Here is a 21,760-nt window from a genome sequence, read left to right as displayed (position 1 = left end):
CGCTAGATCTACCTTGGAGAACCAAGTAGCACCCCTCAACTGATCCAATAACTCATCGATCCTTGGAAGAGGGTACTTGTTCTTCACAGTGACCCGGTTCAAACCCCTGTAATCAATACACATTCGGAAACTCGCATCCTCCTTCTTGACAAACAGCACCGGTGCTCCCCACGCTGATACACTAGGCCGGATGAATCCCTTACTTAACAAATCCTCTAGCTGCTTCTTCAGCTCTGCCATCTCTGCTGGAGGCATTCTGTAAGGAGCCTTGGATAACGACATCGTCCCTGGTTCCAGTTCAATCGTAAAAAGATCAGACCAAGATGGTGGTAACCCCTACAATGACTTGAACACATCCTCAAACTCCTCTACAACCGGAATACCACTAACCGTAGACTTCCCCACTGACTCTGGCATAGATATGGTAACCAAATAAGCCTCACGGCCCTTCTCGATCATCTTCCCAGCCTGAATGGCCGAGATCACGAGACTTCCCGAAGTCGGTCTAATACCCTGAAAAGCCAACTTTCCTCCTGGATGCTCAAACTCCACTCTACCCCGATAGCAATCCAAATGCACCATATACCGATGCTATCAATCCATCCAGAGAATCACATCATACAACTCCACTAAACTGATAAGCAAATCTGCTGGCCACGACTCCCCTGCGATCATAATATAAATGCCTCTGGCTCGTCCAATAACCCTCAGGAACTTACCTCCCGCAACTCTAACAACTCCTGTACGCTCCCCAGGATCCCCTATGATTCCCGCACTCTCTGCACACTCCGGAGTAATGAAGCTGTGAGAAGCTCCAGAATCAAACATAACATGGGACTTAAACCCGCCCACCAACAAGGTCCCTACACAAACCTCATGTGTTGAGAACCTAACACTTTATCATAGGAAAACATAAATTCTGAACCTACTGAAACTCACAAAGTTAAAGTACCAGAAATTATACCTATGATCGCCCCGATATTGGTTCCACTAGTCTCTGCAGTCGTATAAACCCGTGGCGCATGCTCAATCCGTGCATCCTGCTGCCCTCTCGGCTGCACCTGCTGCAACGCTTCCACTGCCACCGGCTGCAACTTGGGACACAAGGGCCTGATGTGCTCTGGCTCCCTGCAATGATAGCATACACGAGCCGTTGTCGTCGGAGCACTCCTCTTGGGACAGCTAGCAATCTTGTGATCCTTGCTTCCACACCTGAAGCAACTCACACCACTCGACGTCTGCATAGCCTCCCACCTTCTCTTGGTTCCCTGTGTAGGCTTACCGCCCCTGCTAGAACCACCCTGCTGCTGAGCCCTACTAGGCTGAACTGCTGGACTAACCGCCACTGGCCATGCCCGGATATCCTCCTCAATCCCTGCTGTAGTCTCAACCAGCCCTGCATACGTAGCATAACTCTGCCTTCTACAGTGAACCCTCAAATCATCATGTAGGGCCCTCAAAAACCTCCTGATCTGAGCCTCCTTAGACTCCATAGCCCGACCCCCATAACATAGAAGTCGACTGAACTCCAAGTCCAGCTCCCGCACTGACACCGTCCCCTGAGACAACTGAAGGAACTGCACCTCTAACCGGTCCAATGCCTCTCTCGGAATGTACTTGCGGTTAAACTCCCCCATGAAGTCAACCCAAGTCATCTCCCGCTGCACTCTCCTAGCAGCCACTGATCTCCACCACAACTCAGCATCACGAATCAAATGGTGGACCCCTATGTCCACCCAGAACTCCTCAAGACATCTAAGAGTATGGAAGTTACGTTCCACACTCGTCCTCCACACATCTATAGCAGTGGATCTGTACCACCCGAAAACTGCACAGTCACGAGACCCTTCATCTCCTTGAGCATGGGTGACAACCCGTCCTGCGGTCCCTACTAGTCCACCGCTAGCTGCCTCAACGGGCCGTCTGTGGACCCCACTATCCCACCGCTAGCTGCCCCAACAGACCGTCTGTGGACCCCACTAGCCCACCGCTAGCCATCCCAACGGACCCCAAGCTGGCCCTGCAGGGCATCGATCCTAACCCATCACTGTGGATATCCAAATCCACCAGTAGGTTATTGGTGCGTCAGGCGTTCCTCGAACCCTGGTCCCCACTTTTTAACAACCTTCCCAGAGGACAAGTTGTCACCAATTGATCTGGGTTAGGATCGATGCCTAGCAGGGCCAGCTTGGAGTCCGTTTGGGCGGCTAGCAGTGGGCTAGTGGGATCCGCGGGACGAGTTGTCACAATAAGAATTTCATTTAATTTTTTTTGACAACTTGTAAATATTAGAATACGAAAACACCTTTCCTCTTTGTCTCTGTATTTTTCTAACTAACATTCTACAGTTTAATTCAATTATCTTCCATTGGATAGTGAAGAAAACCTCAATCTTCATTATATATAAAATTTTATTTCTTTTAGGACAAACTTTCATGAAATTTTCTACAAACTTTCATGAAATATCTCGATCATTACTACAACTCTTCAAACTATTGTCAAAATTGTAATGCCTAAACCATATGTCGATACATTCATGGTTTACGCCAAGAAGAAGAAGTGGCTCTTTGATTCATTTTTGATGCCCTTTTATCTTTTGGTATGCATATACTTTCTTGGAACATATTCTAAGCTTCTCTATATTTCTTATGTGAATATTGAAACTATTTTTAGGATAAATATATATAAAAAAAGATATAAAAAAATGTTTCATATTCCTTTTAGTTTATGTTTGTTTGCTTTTAATAATGATAGACAGGTAACACTCTCTCCATTGCTGACGTGTCATTCAAATGGAGAGAGTTAGCCAATTTTTATAGGATAGATTGGGGCCTTTACATTTCATGTATTTAAATTAGTTTTGGTCTTTTGGACTTTGAACCTTCTCGGCACGAAACATGTATACATCTTGTTTTCTCAGTTTGCATACATCTTTGGTCGATTAGATATTACAGCTCTTATCTTTAAGTTGGGCATTCTAAATTTAAAATATTCCAACTTGAGGAGCAATATTGGAATAATCGTATATCTTATTGCAAGGTTGCATGGAAACGGAAACGAATACGCAGAAGCGAAACGTTTCGAAAACGGGAAACGATATTTTTCTAAAATTAAGAAATGGAAACGTTTTAGAAACGTATGTATACATATCTTGATATATACGTGTATACATAATATAACACCAAACATAAAATCTATATCAAAAGAAATACTTAAAACAACACAAATTCAGAACATATATATTAAATAGTTGAATTAAAACACTAATAATATTATATATTTATATTTATTGTGAATATATATTTTCAAATAAATTTATTTATTAGGTTTCTAAGTTAAAAAAAAATTATGTCGTGTTTCCAAAACGAAAGCAGAGTTTCTGAAACGTTTCGGAAACGGGAACGTACCTTAAAATATTATATTTTTCCTTTTCAAGTATTTTCCCTAGTTATTTTAATAACCGCAATTTCGGGATCTTTGGCGTGTTCGTCTCCGTGGACCTGGTTGGGAGAGCACGTAAATTAGCACCCTACCAAAAAAATTTAAAGCCATATGGTAAGATACTTGTTATAGAAAAAAGAGTTTTTTTTTTTTGTGTTTTCCTGCGAATCAGTTTAGGATGAAAGAGAGAAGAGAGAAGAGAGAAGAGTGAGAAAGAGACTTGCTTTTATAAAAAAAATTCAAGTAGGTGTCGATCTCTTTTAAAAGAATTTTGTTTTCCAAAATTTCACCTTCAAAGGTGTGATTTTGTAAGTCATATGTTTTAACTAAAAATGATAGAAAAATCTTCTAGAATCACATTCTATATAGTATTTTTTAAAAAAATTGTGATTTTTTGAATAACAGTAGATTTGAGGTGAGAATTATAAATTATTGATTGATAGCCGCAAGAAAAACAAGATGAGCTGGAGAAAATTCAGCATCAGAAACAAAATCCGTGAAAGGAGACAAAGAGATACCTGGGACCGAGAACGAAGACATTGAAGAGGAGACAGGAAGAGCAGTGGAGGATGATGGTGTGTAATTAACATTATAAAGGATGTAATCATTAAGCCGAGCAGGAGGCTTAGAAGAACGCTGGCTTTGACGTTGCAGAGGAGCCGACACAGTCGGTAACCGAGCAGACACAGCCTGGTCAACAAGAGGAAGACGAGAAGGATCAATCGGAGGAGGAACAACCAGAACAACAGTGGAGGGTGCATCAGCGGGAACCACCGGTTCTACAACAACGGGAACAGGTTATGAGGAGCAGTCTTCGCAGTAGCACTTAAATCATGCGATGAAGAACTGTCAAGAGCAATCTCTTGTATAGCAGCATCCGGAGAACGAGGAGCAGAGCTCCCCCCTTGCATCCGCAGTAGTAACCAACCAATCATCATCACCAGATGGTGAAGAATTCGACACAAGAGGTAACGTAGAAACCAGTGATGCATAAGGAAAAACTTCTTCCTGAAAGATCACTTCCCGAGACACAAGGAAATCATTCCGTTCAATATCAAAGACCTTCCAACATTTCTTGCCAGAAGCATAGCCAACAAAAACACACAAACGACTACGCTGGCCAAATTTATCTTTGTCTCGACCGAGACGATGAACATAGCATGCAGAACCAAAAACACGAAGCTGGTCATAGGTAGGTTTGAAGCCATGCAGCAACTCAAAAGGACTGCAACCAGAATGAAGAGAAGACAGCGTAAGATTGATCAAATATGCCGCAGTAAGAATGGCTTCCCCCCCCCNCCCCAGTAAGAATGGCTTCCCCCCCCCCCCCAAATTTGATAGGCAAGCTTGCCTGAAATAAAAATGCTCTAGCAACATTTAGTATGTGCCGATGCTTTCATTCAACACGCCTATTCTGTTGAGGCGTGCCAACACACGACGTTTGATGAACAATCCCATTAGCACGAAAATGAGAAGAAAGACACATGAATTCTGTCCCATTATCGGTTCGAACCACCTTGACAGCTTTACCAAACTGCTTTTCCGTGTATTGCAAGAAATTTGTAAGAACACGTCTTACTTCAGACTTCTCAAGGAGGAGAAACATCCACACTGCGCGAGAAAAGTCATCAACAATCGTCAAAAAATATACAGCACCACAAGAAGAAGGAACTCGATACAGTCCCCATACGTCACAATGAATCATTGAGAAACAATCTGTTGTTTTATTAAGACTATCCGGAAAAACAGCTCTTGTTTGTTTAGCTCTAAAACACACGTCACAAGACGTAGAGCTAACAGAAGACGAAGAACGAGAAAACAAAGGTAAAGACGAAAGAACCGAAAAACTAGGATGTCCTAAACGCCGATTCCACAAGGCAGGATCTGTTGCCGCACTTGCCATATGAATCTTCGTTGTAGCCACACCGTAAGATAATACACACCATCACGCTCTTCACCGCTTCCAATCAAAGTCTTCGAAAATGGGTCATGCAAAACACAAAGAGTGTCAGAAAACATGGCTAGACACTGTGTTTGTTTCAGAATTTTAGAAACAGAGATCAATGTGCAGTTGAGTGACGGAACAAAAAGGATATTTGTCAACTAGACATCCTTGGAGAGTGGAAAAGATCCCATGCTTATAGCAAAAGTTTTACTGCCATCAGCAAATCCAACCGGACTTGGTGGAATAGAGACCACATTGGTCAACAAAGAAAGAGTCCCTGTCACGTGATGTGATGTTCATATATTTTACCCTGTTTTCCCTTAATATATTCACATCTTTTGCATCTTTTGCTATCCATTTTGACTATTATTGCATAGCTTTAGGACTGTTCTTGCATTAGAGTTTAGTTGCATTGCATTTGCATCTTTTCATGCATAAACAGGTGATTTTGGAGCTTAAGGAGCATGGAAGCAATGCTGAGGAGAAGTGAAGCAATCATGAGGAGAAAGCAAGAGAGCTAAGGCTGAAGAACCAAGGTCCGGAGTCCAACTCGACTGCCCACTCGACCAGACACTCGACCGTGTGCTGAGAGGGACTCGACCGAGTGGGAGGAGCACAAGAGGAGCCAACTCGACCGGTCACTCGACCGAGCACCAGGTCGAGTTGGTCGAGCCGCCTGGCTATTTTGTCTTTTAGCGTTTTTAGGGCTTCCACTACTTTTTCTATATAAGGGCTTGTACCAGCAGCCACAAAGGAAGCCAGCTTTTTAGAGAGTCAAAAACCTAGTTTTTACCTTTTTGGGAATTATTCCTTTTGCACTTTTATTTTCTTAAGATCTTGTACTTCTTTTAAAAGGAGAAAAAAAGACTAAATTCTTCAATATTGTTGGTTTCATAACTTTCAGAATATTGAGAATTTGAGTTTGATTCTTTCTTCAATATTGTAGATCTTTGCTTTATCTATCTAATCATGCAAGTTTCATCATTTTCTGGGTTTATGATTTTGATGTTCATCATGTATGCTTGTGAGTAGTTGCTTAGGATCTTGAGGATGGGTTAGGCTGGGTTGTGTTTGAGGTTTGTTTGATTTGGTCAAGCTTGATTGTTGTAGATCTCTTCTAGGCTAGATGTTCTTAATGCTGATCCTATATCTGAGAGGGTAGGATCTGATTTCAAGCCTCTTAGCATCACACCAATGTCTAAGGAGCATAGATAAGGCTAGATCTAGAGACTATCATTAGGCTTGCTAAGAGATTAGAAGTCTTGTTTGATTTTTGACATATTGCTTAATGCCTGCTTGTGTAGATTCTTTACTTTGTGAGAACAAGTCTAGAGATGCATGAGTTTGATTGTTTCTTGCCATGAGAGTGGATTAAACATGTCTTAGAAATATATGTCTAGAGATTAGCTCAAGTTGTTTGAGATTTGTTGACCAAGTTAGATGACCTCAATCATAGTCCAGCCCATGAATCCCTCCTCAAGACCTTCCTTGTTTATTGATTTCTTAGCTTAAATCCTGTTGTTTGATCGTTGTTTGATTCGTTTTGGTATTGCTCTGTTTTTCTTGTGTTGCTCTGTTTTGCGTATTTGTCCAGCTCGACCCTGCACTCGATCAGCACTCGATCGAGTGCTTGCTCGAGTTCCAACCCAGAACTTGTGTTTATGATTTGTGTTTGTCCTGTTTCACCCTAGTTGCATTTCTGTTGCATTCATTTAGTATCCTGTTCATTACTTACCTTGCATTAGTTCAATACTTGCATTATCATAGTTTCTATTTCTGTTTTAGCTTCATAATTGTCATAATCATTCTGTTCCATTTGCATTTAGCTCCTAGTTCTTGTAGTTTTACTTTCTGCACTTTCCATTTCATCATAGGATTGTTAGTGACAAACAACCTTTACATCTGGCTTGACTTAGACTCATATGCACATCTTGATTGTTCACAAACACTCAGATTGGATTGACACCTCTTATACTACAACTGCATAAGGGGAATTGAAACACCCTGCCATCCATTCATTCATAAGTCATCATTCCATACATCATTCATCACCACAAAAAAAAAAAATATCTGTTTCATGATGATAGGCTCCAGTATCCAAAATAACATTGCCAAAAGTGATCTTACCAGACAAATTGTTCGAATTATCAGCAGCAGCAGTGCCATTGTTGGAGTTTTCTTGAATGAACTGAGTGAAAGCCTTTAATTGTTCTTGTGTAAATTCAGGCAAACCAGAAGGACTGAAACTAGTTCCGTGTGCAGTAACATGTTGACCACGTCCGAAACCGCCAACGTTGTAGCTAGTACCACGACCTCTTCCTCGTCCACCAGAACCACGACCAGCATTGCTCTTCTCATTCCTCTCCATCCACCAGTCCGGAAAGCCGATGAGCTGCCAACAGTCTCGTTTCTCATGACCACTACGACCACAATGAGAACAAGAGAAACGAGATTTACCAAGGAAAGATTCTGGTTTGCTTCCACTAGAAGCATCAGACCGAGCAAGAAAACCAACTGCTTCCTCTCGTTATTCACGAAGACGAGTGGAAGACAACCGTTGTTATTCTCGAATTACTCTGCTGTACACTTCACCAAGAGAAGGAAGAGGATCCATGGCAACAAGATTAGCACAAATACCCCCAAATTTGGACTCATCAAGTCCCAAAACAAATTGGTGAATTTTCTCTTCCTCTCTTTCTTTTGCAGGTGCAGATGTAGCTCCACATGTGCACAAACCACACGAACAAACTGTGAGAGGTTTGTAAATTTAATATTCCTCCCACAAAGTGGAAAAATTGCCGTAGTAATCAACGACTGTTTGTCCTTCTTGTCGACAAGCGCTGAGCTGACTTTTGAGTTGATGAACACGAACCTTGTTCCCAACCGAGAACCGCTGCTTCAAGTCTAACCAAAGTTGATGAGCGTTCGCGATAAAGGTAACTGTCGATTTTACCTTTGGTTCAATCTAAGTCCTTATCCAACCGACAATCATAGAATTCACCGTCAACCAATTCTCCAAATTGGGATCGTCACCAGCTGGTTTAGGAATCGAGCCATTGATGAAACCAAGTTTACGTTTGGCTTGGAGTGCATTTAACATCTCCGTTGCCCATTCATTATAGTTTTCACCGTTTAACAACACCGACGAGATCATGGAACCAGGATTGTCGGACCTTGACAAGGTGTAAGGAGACACCACCGGAGTCACTGACTGCGGAGAATCATCCTTCTTTGTTGCAGAAGAACTATCTTCGACGGAGGACATGTTTACTTGTCACGCAAGAAATAAACTTTGAACAAAGAAGAAGTAAAGAGAAAATCAAAACTATCGATTGAAAAGAAAAGTTTAGAGAAATTTTTGTGATCTTAATTCTGATACGATATAGAAATAGATATCAAACCAACTTAACTTTTATCGATCCTCCAACTAGAGTATATATACAAGAACAAGATAGACCTTAGACCCGAAAATACAGGACAACTAGTCCTTATCAATAATAAGAAGATAAACACAACATAAGAGACATGATTATCCGCAATAATAACAAGAGATTGTAAATGATTTTTATAAAATTCACATCCAATAACATAAGATTTCTGGTGATTTTTGAAAATCATCAATTAAATAACAGGAGATTTAAGAATACTCCAAAATCTCCTAAAATATCAAGTTCAATACACTCCTTAGTTATTTGCCCTAGTATTCTTTCTTTTCTAACAAAATATTAAATTATATTAAAAAAATAACGTTTTTTTGGCTGAACGTTACTTTTGATAAAAACAGACAGAAATTTTAGAAAATATAATGAATAGAAACTAGAGCCTGTATTGTAGCCAGAGTTATCATCATATCTCCTATCACCCAACGAGCTGATGGAAAAAAACCTGTTCCATACTAGTTTATCTATCCACCTGACCAGTTGTGTGGCTTTGGTGGAATCTTCCCCATGTTTTCCACTGTTTCTCTGTTTCCAAATTGTGTGTAGAACTATCTGAGAAAGACGTTTTTTTTTCTTTGAATTGAATCTAAAATTATTCAATCAAAGAACCTTTTGTACAATGAATGCTTCTAAACTAGATCTGAAAGACGTATTGCTCAAGAAAGCCCTGTAAACAATCCTGCCGAGTCGTTGAATACCAATATTTACCCTTTTCATACTTTTATAAATACCAATATCTTATGAATCAATAAAGGAAGATATTTCTATCCATACTGCGACATTTGGCAAACTACATCACCTCCTTGTTCGGGTCATAATTCACCATATTACTCCATGGCTTTAAATCATCTTTTAACATGTCTAATTCAGAAATCCAAAAATAAAATCAGTAACTTATGCAAGGAAAGAGCGATCGAATTCTTTCTTATAGTAAATTTTTAATTTCACTATATCTATCTAAAAAAGAAAATATTTTGTTAACGAAATCATATAGTATAAGGATTGATTTTTGTGTACAACTTTTTATATTAGTTCTTCGATTCTCGAAGCGTGGACTTTATATACGTCCAGACTGTCCAGCGGACATTTTAAACACGTGAAACTTGATAGACAAGCAACATAATAAATCGCACATGTACTTACATTCAATACGTCTCGTTACAAATTCCGTATGCGTCAAGCAACACAATATTGAAATTTTAATGAAAAATCACCCGAAAACAAAAAATGATAATGAAAAAGATTGCATTTCATCATGTAATCAGTAATTTCATTCATTACTGTGTGTTTTTCTACAATTTTACCAAAGACCAAATAACCAAATAACTTACACGTACACTGTTATGCATGTATAACATCACCATTCGTCCATACCACATTCACCTCCAAGTACATGTACAAATGACTATGTCATCTCTCATAGATTATGTAGAAAACGTTTTGGATAAATTCGATAATTTGGTTTTTCAAAGTAGTTGTGTGTAGTGTGGTGATGATTTGACAAAATAAAATTTGAAATTCATTTACAACTTCTTTTCGTGTTACCCCTTTTAAACCACAAAAACAATTTTTTTTTTCTTAAATAATCTAGACCAAAAACTAACAATAAAGTTAAAAAAAAGTTAGAGTGAACCAAAAAAAAAAAAAGATTTAGGAGTGAGTTATTGTCCGTACCAACCAGTGTCTCAACCAACTTGAATACAATTATATGGTATATATTTTCAATATACGAGAGAGCAGTAGCATAAAGAGGGCACATCCGTCGTAGAATCATGCATCCCTAAACCCTCAAACCAATATAATCCAAAGGTAGAAAGAATGAAATAAGTTAACATGGTAGAGGTTTATGACTTACTGACTGTGATAGTTTCAATCATAGCGGCAAGCTATTTCATTGGATCTATCAGTGGAGAAATCCAAAAACAAATGGAAAATTACCTCCGGGGTCAATGGGTTTTCCGATCATTGGAGAGACTTTTGAGTTCATGAAACTTCATGACGCTCGTCAACTTCCAACATTCATCAAGGAGAGAATCCTTAGGTACTTTTGCTAATTTCTCCAGAATGCATATGTATGTATGTTTCTACATATATTTTTACATTACTCCTAAGTGTTGCGTTGTCTTTTACGGGAAAAATAGATATGGACCAGTTTTTCGGACAAGCTTATTTGGAGGAAAAGCTATAATCTCGATGGATATTGAATTGAATGTGGAGATAGCGAAGGCAAATTATCTCCCTGGTATCACAAAAAGCATATTACGACTATTTGGGGAAAACAACTTGTTTATCCAGAGCAAAGAGTCACATAAACATGTTCGAAACTTGACATTCCAATTGTTGGGTCCACAAGGTTTAAAACTGAGGATGGATGAAGACGTCAATATTTTGGCTCGCACATACATGGAGGAAGGAGCTAGGAACGGCTTCCTTAACGTCAAGGAAACATCAAGCAAGGTAAAAAAAATAAAAATTCATTCATATAGTACGTACAGTTTGTAACTCTTTGCATTATTACTTCTACTCGATTACTTAATTAATGTATCATCTCATCAAAATTTATAGATTTTAATCGAATGCCTTGGAAAGAAAGTTATGGGCGAAATGGAACCACATGCGGCAAAACAACTCGCACTATGTTGGAGATATTTTCCAAGGGAGTGGTTTCAATTCTCTTGGAACGTTCCTGGGACTGATGTCTATCGAATGATGAAGGTACATATTTTTCCAGTTCATATAACCTTTATAGCACTATATATGTGCAAATGAGTTGGTTGTAAAGGAATCAAAACGAAAATGTGTTTTTTGACAGGCAAGAAAGCTGATGATGAAGTTAATAAAAGAGACGGTATTAAAGAAGAGAGCATCAAGAGAGGAACTTGGGGAGTTTTTCAAGATCATATTTGGAGAAACGAAAAGCGGAGCAGATACTATGAGCATAGAGAATGCGATCGAGTACATATACACTTTTCTTTTTGATTGCTAATGAAACAACGCCAGGAATCCTTGCGGCTATAGTGAAACTCATAAACGATCACCCTAAAGTCAAGCAAGATTTGAAGAGAGAGAATGAGGGAATTGTTCGGGGAAAGAATGGCAAGGAGGCTAGGAAGACTATAAATCAATGACTTTCACGCAGATGGTGGGTATATGCCACATTCATACATTAATATATCAATACACTCATTGTCTATTAGTTTGATATATATAGTAGTTCAAACAAATATGGTGTTTTATTTCAGGTGATAAATGAGTCGCTTAGGATAACAAGCACAGCGCCAACAGTTCTTAGAATAACCGATCATGATTTTCAATTTGGTGATTATACAATTCCAGCTGGTTGGATCTTCATGGGCTATGCTAATGTCCATTTCAATCCTGAGAAGTACGATGACCCTTTAACATTTAATCCATGGCGTTGGAAGGTGAGTTAAATTTAAACTTCATCTTTTAACTTATTCAAAAATTTTATATAATTTTCAGCATCGAATAAACACTAAAATTTTAGAGGGAAGACTTGGGCTCAATCCTCTCTAAGACTTACATTCCCTTTGGCGCTGGTTCTAGACTATGCGTAGGAGCTGCGTTCGCTAAGCTTCAGATGGCCATTTTTATCCATCACTTGTTTAGATACAGGTTCATTCTTATCACTAAATGCTTTAATTTGTTTTTTAACAATTCAAAGCTTTTTTACTTACATGTATTTCTATGTACCCATGGTTTGAAGGTGGTCAATGAAAAAAGAGACTACCGTATTTCGAAGGTTTATGCTTATGTTTCCATGTGGATCTGATGTTCAAATCACAGAAGAATGCAAAGAGGATAACTCTGATGGTTATTAGAGTGGTGGTTAATTATATTCTTAATTAAGGTTGTTGGCTCGAATGCTTAAATGTATAAAAATCATCTTGGAAGAGAGTGTATTTTCCGACTGGATTAATAATGTGTTTAACATTGTGTCTAGTATATGTCGACATATTGTAGCGGTTTCATTTCGTCACAACAAAGAGAACTTTTGTCATTGTGACGATGCCATTTGGTCAGATCGTCACGAACTCATATTCGCTTTGTTATAAAGCCACCAAAGCATTTATGGCGAAAAAAATATAGATTTCATGCTTTTATCCCTTTCTTAGGAAAAACATTTGGATCTAAAAACTAAAGGATTATTTTTATTTTTTTTTTTTTGACAAACATCTTTTATGTCATGAAATTTCGTGAAGATTCCTCCTTTATTTTTATATCTTTTTGCTCATTTCTTCTTGTATTTCATTTGTGCTTCATAAGTAATTAATCTCTTTAGTGTATGATGGCCAATGGGCGAGGTAGAATTAATTCTTGATGTATTAGTTTCATTTGAACTGCACAAGTAGCTACAATATTTTTCAAAATGCTAGTTTGTACAAGCCTCGAAACAACCAGAGCCATGAACCGCATCATAGCCTATTAATCAGAAACTAAGAAGAAGAAAAAAAAAACATTGAAGGAAATCTGCTAAGCACTTATTATAATATCATGTAAGAGGTATTTGTAAGTGGATGACAAATCAAACGATTAATAAACCATATATAGTACAAACAAGATAAAGGTCATGAACACATGAAATTGAAATGACTTGTTCACTTTATTCAGATCACAATGAAACGTAAAAGCCAAGAACTTAGTAAATCCAGCGTAAGCAATTTTTGATGTATATTGAGGTGCGATTGGTAGTAGTCTTGTTTAGGTCACGACCGGGGGATTTAAGATGGCATAAGCAAGCAACTCTTGGTCATCGATGAATACGGACATGTCTTGCTCAGGTAAGCTTATCCATGCTTCTACACCATCACCTTCTTTTGAATCAATCAACATGACATATCCCATGTTGCTGTAAATGGTACTTGACGGGTAACCCATCCAGACGGGGCAACTATTGAAAGACAGACACTACTAGATCGGGAATAATGATTTAAAGAGGGCGAAACAAAGTATTTTTTATTCAGACAGCCAAAGATCGCTGAGTTTACAAAGTATTCTGATATAAGCCGAACGGCTAATTACAGAATTATGTATTCTCAATGTGACTATTTAACTTAGTGCTAGAATCAGACTTATGTCAGACTCCTGCTGCAGGTCACTTGACATCTTCTCCATGCCTGTCTTTACCTCATACCTCAAGGTATTTATAGCTGATGGGACGTCTCAACCTCATACCTCAAGATAGATGTGGTACCACTTTAGGGCAAAGTCGGTGATCGCCTCTTTGCAGGCTGTTGTTTGATGGGCTGTCCGTCTTTATTAGGCCTTCTAGAAACTCTGTCGGTCCGATAAAGATGATCTGGTCAGTCAAAGATTCTGAAGGTTATGTTGACTATTCGGGAATGGGCTAGGTTGGAGGCCTGTTAAGGCAGGGTGAAACCCATATCCAACAATTGTCCCCCCCCCAAGTTCATTGCGGTCGATCTTGATTTGAGCCAATGAGCTTTTGTTTGTGAATTTTTTTGGCCTGGCCCATTTACGAAATATCATTTTGGGGTCTCACGTTTTCTTTGGAGCAAGTTGGATCGAAGCGTCGCGACTTGGGAATCATGCCGTTTTGCGCCCAATCACGGCGTCTAGGGTTTCTATTTCCTCCTCTTATAAAAGGAGGGTTTTTGGAGCGTTTTTCTCACTTCTTCTCCAGCCGCAAAATTCGAACTTACCCCTTTATACCTTTAGCTAGTTGATTTTCCTGTAATTTTTAGCTTGTCATATTAGTAGCGTTCGGTTGGATTGTTGTTGTAATTGCTGATCTCAATTATAATGTCAAACTCATGTGAGGATTACATGAGGGAGCATTCGACATCTAGTTCCTCTGGGGTTAGATCGTCTAATCATGCTTTCGGTATGTCTGATTCCGAGACATCGATGGAATCACTGAGGCTTGCGAGGCGGTCTAAAAGGTGCCGACCAATGAGCCGGTCTCCCGAATTTAGAGCCAGTCCTGGGTCCCTCTCTTCGTTTGACACACCCGTTGAGCCAGAAACGGTTAGTTCCGCTCCTGATCGAGTAGGCCGCTTTGATTCTCCTCGTTCTCGTGATGATGCGAGGTCTGCTAACGCCTCATCCGGAGATGAGATCGAGGTCGGCAAAGGGGTTGACTATCCTGATGCTCCTTTTGACTATGGTCCGACGCTCTGTTATGCCGAATCGCTTTTCGCCATGACTGATTTTTGTAAGCCTCCTTGACATGTTTCTATTGTATGTCCATCATCCGATGATCGGGTGTTTAAGTGCCCGAATGGGTATATTAGCTTNTAGCTTGTACGAGCCTTATTTCACAAGGGGGGGGGGGGTCTTCGTTTTCCAATCTCGGCCTTCTTAATGGACTACTGTTGGCGTCGTCAAATAGCGATTACTCAGCTCACCGTCCATATGATTCGAAATATGGTCGATCTCAAATATCTCACCGACTAGTGCGAGGTTAAATTGACGGCTTGCTTCGTCGAGAATATGATGTGCTTTACCAGTAAAAAAGGGTTTAATGGCATTTGGTATGCTAGTGCAATCCCGGGGTATAAGTTGATGGATCATCCACCATCGAAAACCCATACTTGTTTGAACAAATATTTTTACGCTAAGGTCGATGATGCCTCGGTAGAAGATACGTCGTTAGGCTTTAAAACTGAATGGAATTTGTCCCCTGGTAGTTTCTTGGGCGGACCCTGCTTTCTCTCCTTGTGTTAGCTTACCAATCACTGATCGTTTTGCTCTTTTCTTTGTTTTCAGAGTTGGTTGACAAGTCAGTTGCTCTTTTCTTTGTTTGAGGTTCGCGACTTGCTTAGGAGGCAGACGGTTCTCGATTGGAGGAGTATCCCTCAATTGGATCAGGCTAGGGGCAGGAAACCGACGAGAGGTATGATCCTGACAAGTTTACTAATTTGGTCGGCCGACTTATTTTGCCTTGTTCCTTTCTTGTTAAGGATCTCGATTTGTGTTCGCAGGACGTCCAAATAGCAAGAAGATGGTTAAGATGGGAGTCCCTAAATACTCTGGCAAGCCCGTTTCAAAGAAGAAGGATTCGGTGGAAGAGAGAGAGCTACAACTGGCCTTAAAGAAGAGTTTGGTTGATCATTCATCTGTCCAGAGTTCTCGAGCTGCAGGCGCATCGGGCAATCGAGCTCCTGATAGTAATTCCTCTCGCGATAAGGGGAAAACTGGTGATGCTAGCAAGCGAGACAGGGACATTGTCCCGATCGATCTTACAGCTGAGAAAGATCGCTCCTCTTCGAAGATGCTATCTGACTCGGTAGGGGATTCTGGCAAACGTAAGGACGTACCGTCTGGTTCTGACGGTCTGGCTGTGTACCGAGAACTTCTTCACTTGATCTGAAAGATAAGGGAGTCCAGTCTTCCCACTCCGTCCATATTCGTTATGCGAAGGACACTCCTTTTTTGTCTGACAAGAAGGAATGCGGTGCTCTCATCTGCGAGATCTCTAGAGTGTCGGGTGATCGTTCTGAAGATGACTTAAAGGAGTCTGACGCATTCGATGAATGGGCTCGGCATGATCTTCAGGTTCTAGTTTTCTTCGGTGGAAGGGAAATTTTTTGTTTAATGTGGTGTCAGTCAGCGAGCGCGGTGTATTCGATGGTCTGTCGGTATGAACGCAGGTTGAAGACTGCTGAACGAGACATTGTTCAAGCTGAAGCTGGATTGAAGGAGTCTTAGAGTCAGATTGGAAAATACCGGTCCGAAGCTTCTAAGGCCTGGCGGTACTCCAATCGTCTGAAGGAGGAGAAACTCCAACTGCAGGGGGCGTTAGAACGTTCTTGTGCTGATGTTACTCGCTTAGAGGCCGCTGCTCGCCAGGCTGCTGAGGACCATGACCGTCAGCTGACGATAAGAGGGCTGAGGAGGTACGTCGCAAAGTGAAGGAAGGCTACCGCGAACGGTCAAACCAGATCCGTGAGCACATCTGGGATGCTAGGCGTGCGTTTTACTCGATGATGATGAAGGCTCAAGCGAATGGCATTGCGAAGCAGATTGAGGATCTCGTGAAGAGTGGATGTCCGATTCCTGCCGGAACGATCAAATTTGTGTCAGACGGCTCGAATTTTTTGGATAATATGGTTGAGGGTATTGAAATTTACCCGTTGGTTAATGATGGATACGTGGTGACTCCAACTGCCGAGCACGTCGCTGCCAACCCGCGCCGTATACCAGGTTACGACGAAGTTGCTGATTTTGACGAGTACGGCTCGAACATGCCGTCTGCTGCTGCCGAAGACGTGGAAACCAATCTGCCTCCTGGGAATGGCGACGATCTGACTCTAGATATTGGGTCACAGATGGTGCCGCAGGAAACGCACAAGCAGGATATCGTAACCGGACTTGCCTTGGCGGATGCAGCTGTGACTCCTATTTATGAGGGAATAGAGGGGCATACCATCCAGATGATATGATCATGAGACCATCCAAGACGACCCTTGAGTCTTGCTCAACACAAACAAAGTCAAAGATCAACTCTTCCAGCCAAACTGCTATTAGGGATCTATTCTTACCGCATCTAGAGCATATCTCGAAGTTGAATCAGTCCAATCAGAGTTTAGGTGAAGGAGTTATTCATTTTACAAATCAGGTGAACTCATGGCTACGTGACTTAGACCTACGAGCATTCAAAGGAGGATTCCGACCAAGCCAGAAGTATTCAAGCTATGAACAAAACTGTTCTGGAATATTGATCCATCCTAGAACCACTGAGAATTGGAAGCACGTTAAAATCAGTTCATACTTAAAAGATATGGATATTTCAAGTCAGTGGATCTGTCCTAGTTCTAGTTTCGCGTCTGAGCCAAAGATCGTGTTACACAGACCAACTCAGCATCAATTTCGACACGAATTCAACTGGAGGATGTCAATGGATCTCTTATGTTTCCAACAAGCTCAAGAACACAAGATATGGCCAACAAAACCACAGAGATACGTCCCATTTGCCAAAGGAGGTGAATCTAGTTCTTAACAAGATAAGTTTCAGGTCCTGTTGGTTTAAGAGCTTCCAGAATTATGTTTGCCAACCAGGAGTTGTTTCAACTAAGCCCAAGATGAAGAAATGATACAACCCAAGTTGTTTCTCATCAGAAAGTTAGATCAAGGAGTCAAAGAGATAAAACATCAAAGAGGTACTTAATGGACTAATTCAAGAGATTATGTGCAACGAGAGCATGAGAAATGATATTGGGGATGATGTCTATCAAGTCCAGCCCAGTTTGAGCGTAATTCAAATCCAAGAAATCCCAAAATAATCACTTTATTTTGTGGTCAAAGAGAAGTGACGAAAATTGGAATTCAACTCACCTTGGGAAGGACACCTTGGGAAGGGATACATGCACAAGAATTGGGTCTTCATTCAACCATCTATCTTAATTGTTTTTTTTAGTTTCAAGACTAGTTAATACTTTGTTTTGTTACCAAGTTTTCTTTCCTATATAAACTCATGTAAGAGCAAAGAAATAATCAATCCAACTTTTTTATAAAACCTTTTCTTTTCTTTGAGAGTGATTCTCTTCTGTTCTTTGTGAACAAAACCGATTGCTTGGTGTGATTCCAACAATTAAAACCGACTACTTGGTGTGATTCCAATAGTCAAAACCCGATCTCCTTGCTGCGAGGCTGAGAGATCCGATCTTTTTGGTGTGAGGCTGAAAGATCAAACCGGTATATCAAGAGTCTTTCCGCAACTCTTGTGCGACCATTCATTCCACCATCATTATTCTTGAGGCTTCATCGTCTTTAGAATCAAGGTGTCTCTATCAACCAACTCGAAGGTGCCGAATCCTTGGGAGGATCATATCAAGTGGTATCAGAGCCTCAAGAATCATATCACCAGATCCGTGACGCAGCCGTGGTGGACCCATTAGCTCTTGTGCCTGTTCCTGCTTCCGAAGGCGTGAATGAAGCTGATCCCGTATAGGCCGTGTGTGGCTTTTAAATAACGCTGCTTGCGGCTTTAACTATCTTTAAGACCTCTTTATGTGTTTTCTTTCCTTTTTTTTTAATGACCTTGAACTCCAGTGGGGGAAATGGGATTTTTCCGTTTTTACTCTCCCCCTTCTTTTGAATATGGACGAAGTAGTTATCAGTTAAACTGTTTTGCAAAATTTGGAATTTGCCATTGTCCTTTTGTTTTTGTTTTTTACGAGCTGGGGGGCAAGTGAAGCAAAGTTAGAATTTGCCATTGTCCCCTTTTTTTGACGATCTCGGCGCAAGTAAGGCAAAGTTAGAATTTGCCATAACTCCCCCCTCCGTTTTTGGATGAGTTGGGGGAGAGTCTAAGCAAAGTTGCAATTTGCTATAGCTCCCCCTCNTTTGCTATAGCTCCCCTCCTTTTTTGGACGAGCTAGGGGCGAGTCTAAGCAAAGTTGCAATTTGCTATAGCTCCCCCCTTTTTGACGATCTGGGGGCGAGTCTAAGCAAAGTTGGAATTTGCTATAGCTCCCCCCTTTTTTGGACGAGCTGGGGATGAGTCTAAGCAAAGTTGCAATTTGCTATAGCTCTCCCCCTTTTTGACGATCTTGGGACGAGTCTAAGCAAAGTTGGAATTTGCTATAGCTCCCCCCCTTTTTTGACGAGCTGGAGGCGAGTTTAAACAAAGTTGGAATTTGCTATAGCTCCCCTCCTTTTTTGGACGAGCTAGGGGCGAGTCTAAGCAAAGTTGCAATTTGCTATAGCTCCCCCCTTTTTGACGATCTGGGGACGAGTCTAAGCAAAGTTGGAATTTGCTATAGCTCCCCCCCCCCCCNNNNCCCCCCCTTTTTTGATGAGCTGGGGGCGAGTCTAAGCAAAGTTGGAATTTGCTATAGCTCCCCTCCTTTTTTTTGGCGATCTGGGGGCAAGTCAGGCAAAGTTAGAATTTGCCATAACTCCCCCCCTCCTTTTTTTGGATGAGCTGGGGGCGAGTCTAAACAAAGTTGTAATTTGCTATAGTTCCCTCCCTTTTTTGAAGAGTTGGGGGCGAGTTTAAGAAAAGTTGGAATTTGCTATAGCTCCCCCCCTTTTTTGACGAGCTGGGGGCGAGTTTAAACAAAGTTGGAATTTTCTATAGCTCCCCTCCTTTTTTGGACGAGCTGGGGGCGAGTCTAAGCAAAGTTGCAATTTGCTATAGCTCCCCTCCTTTTTAACGAGCTGGGGGCGAGTCTAAGCAAAGTTGAAATTTGCTATAGCTCCCCCCCTTTTTTGACGAGCTGGGGGCGACTCTAAGCAAAGTTGGAATTTGCTATAGCTCTCCTCCTTTTTTTGGACGAGCTGGGGGCGAGTCTAAGCAAAGTTGCAATTTGCTATAGCTCCCTCCATTTTTTGACGAGCTGGGGGCGAGTCTAAGCAAAGTTGGAATATGCTATAGCTCCCACTTTTTTTGACGAGCTGGGGGCGAGTCTAAACAAAGTTGGAATTTGCTATAGCTCCCCTCTTTTTTTGGACAAGCTGGGGGCGAGTCTAAGCAATGTTGCAATTTTCTATAGCTCCCCCCCTTTTTGACGAGCTGGGGGCGAGTCTAAGCAAAGTTGGAATTTGCTATAGCTCCCCCCCTTTTTTGACGAGTTGGGGGCGAGTCTAAGTAAAGTGGAAATTTGCTATAGCACCCCCCCTTTTTTTGGACGAGCAGGGGGCGAGTGTAAGCAAAGTTGCAATTTGCTATAGCTCCCCCCCTTTTGACGAGCTGGGGGCGAGTTTAAGCAAAGTTGGAATTTGCTATAGCTCCCCCCTTTTTTGACGAGCTGGGGGGTGAGTTTAAGCAAAGTTGGAATTTGTTATAGCTCCTCCCTTTTTTGACGAGCGGGAGACTTTGTGGAGGCGGGGACTCGCAACCTTTGGACCCTTCAATTTTTTCGTATTAAGTGCTTGACTTGAATGGTGAATTACTTTTCCGAGGCATTTCTCATCATAACCACGCGTGGGTGTTGCGTGTGGGTGTTGCATGTGGTGCGATTTTAATTGCGGGATTTTGATTGGCTGATGAGGGAGCTGCATTAAATGCGGGTAAGTGGACGGGCGATTGATTAACCCGACGCCTCTTCGCTTTTCCTTCGTCGTAACTATATAAAGGGAGGTGGGGGTGGGAGAGTAAACCACACAACTTTCTCCTTTCAACTGGTAATCCTGTCTCATTTTTCATTCTCATTTCTCTTTTCTTGCTTGATCATGAGTGACTCTGACGACTCTGGGGAGTGGGTTCCGGTGAACCGCAACCGTCCCCCTTCACCACGGATGGGACCGTCGGCAGGTCGTGAATGTATCGTCTTTGGATGTCCCTGAACCAATCCCTTGCCCTCACCAGTTCGTATCAATCCAGCTCAACCTAGTGATGGGTCAGGCCGTTTCGTCGAGGCTCGTCCGAATGAATTGTTCTTCCCTTGGAAGAGACCACCTGTTGCGGCTGCCTCACCTCCTTGTAGGCTGTTGCCGCGTGATTTTGTACCAGGTGTCACGGAGATTCCGCCGGAGTTCCTTCGAACGCTGAACCCCGAGGAAAGGCATCAAGCGGTTGGTTGGTTTAGGACGGTTAGTTCGTCATTCGTCTTTTTCTCTTTGCTTTGTAAATTGCCGTTCTTGAATTTTGGATTGCTGGGTTTATTTTTGCTTTCTTCTCTCCTCTTCCCCCTCCTTTTTGGCAGATTAAGATTCAACACCGTGCCTATCGTCGTCAGCACGAGTTTCTGGTTAGGCAAATAATGGACCTCGAGATGGGGATGAGGAAGCTGGAGGCTGGACCGGAAGATTGGGAGCGATTCGGGTTCAGGAAATTCCGCATGATGCCTTTTTGGCTTCGCGATCGGGTTCGTGCTCTTAGCCGTGAGGTTCGTGGGGGTCGTTGAAGACGCTCGACACGTTATTTACCTTTTATAAACTGAACTACTTTGTGCGCCCGTATGCAGGGTTGCTGACTCTTTTTTTTTCTTTGGGGGTGGGGGGGGGG

The 21,760-nt window shown here is 41.5% G+C and overlaps 2 pseudogenes; one reads left to right on the top strand and one right to left on the bottom strand.

The window, feature by feature from the left end:
* Positions 10,660 to 12,756, top strand: LOC104723627 (annotated as a pseudogene).
* LOC109127293 overlaps positions 13,549 to 21,760 on the bottom strand; it is a 12,428-nt pseudogene continuing 4,216 nt past the window's right edge.

This window comes from Camelina sativa, chromosome 11 (genome assembly GCF_000633955.1).
Source record: "Camelina sativa cultivar DH55 chromosome 11, Cs, whole genome shotgun sequence".
Classification (NCBI taxonomy): domain Eukaryota; kingdom Viridiplantae; phylum Streptophyta; class Magnoliopsida; order Brassicales; family Brassicaceae; genus Camelina; species Camelina sativa.
The sequence above is the reverse complement of the archived record's forward strand: the minus strand, read 5'-3'. Positions and strand labels throughout refer to the sequence as shown.